This window comes from Euprymna scolopes, chromosome 6 (assembly GCF_053919585.1).
Source record: "Euprymna scolopes isolate OS-2025 chromosome 6, ASM5391958v1, whole genome shotgun sequence".
NCBI classification, from domain to species: domain Eukaryota; kingdom Metazoa; phylum Mollusca; class Cephalopoda; order Sepiida; family Sepiolidae; genus Euprymna; species Euprymna scolopes.
Window position 1 is genome coordinate 125,362,927 of NC_136487.1, and position 649 is coordinate 125,363,575.

The window sequence follows — 649 nt, forward strand, 5'->3', positions numbered from 1 at the left end:
CATAAACGTTAGGTTTTACCCCATTCTTTACCTCCTTCGCGGTACGGGTTCGAGCCTGCCTTCCTACTACCACTTTCATTTTTTTGCTCAACATACACATTCAAACACTTGGGCAACGCCGGGCTGAAATGCTAGTCTTAAATAAGAACACAATTTCAACTTAATTTGATCGCATCAGTAAAAAATATATGGTTTTAAATTTTTGCTGCGTGTGTAAACGTAACATATACTTAAAAAAGAAAATGGTATGACCCCGACGTGATTTGAACACGCAACCTTCTGATCTGGAGTCAGACGCGCTACCGTTGCGCCACAAGGCCACTAACATGGACTCCAGTGAGTAAAACAGTTTTATTTTATTTATATAAAATAAAGAACAGGGAACAATTGTAAATTACTTTGCACTCTGAAAAAAGAACACAACCTTAGTTTAATTTGATTGCGTCAGCTGTAAGCGTAGAGATTTTTTAAACGAGTTGAAGTCTTGTAATTTAAAAGCAAAATGTTAGTCAATCTGTATATTGTATACTAGTTTAAGTGATAAAAATTTACCGCGGGCATCTACAAAATTGCCCCCACCTCTAAATTCCACAATTTACACTTTCATAAAACGTTTTTTTCGGTTAATCTCATCGATTACAAACTATCT

At 35.9% G+C, this 649-nt stretch overlaps 1 non-coding gene across 1 annotated transcript; it reads right to left on the minus strand.

Annotated features, from left to right (window-relative positions):
* Positions 1-248: 248 nt before the first annotated feature.
* Trnaw-cca (transfer RNA tryptophan (anticodon CCA)) lies at positions 249-320 on the minus strand. Its single transcript has one exon. It is a non-coding gene; the product is annotated as a tRNA-Trp (tRNA).
* Positions 321-649: the final 329 nt, after the last annotated feature.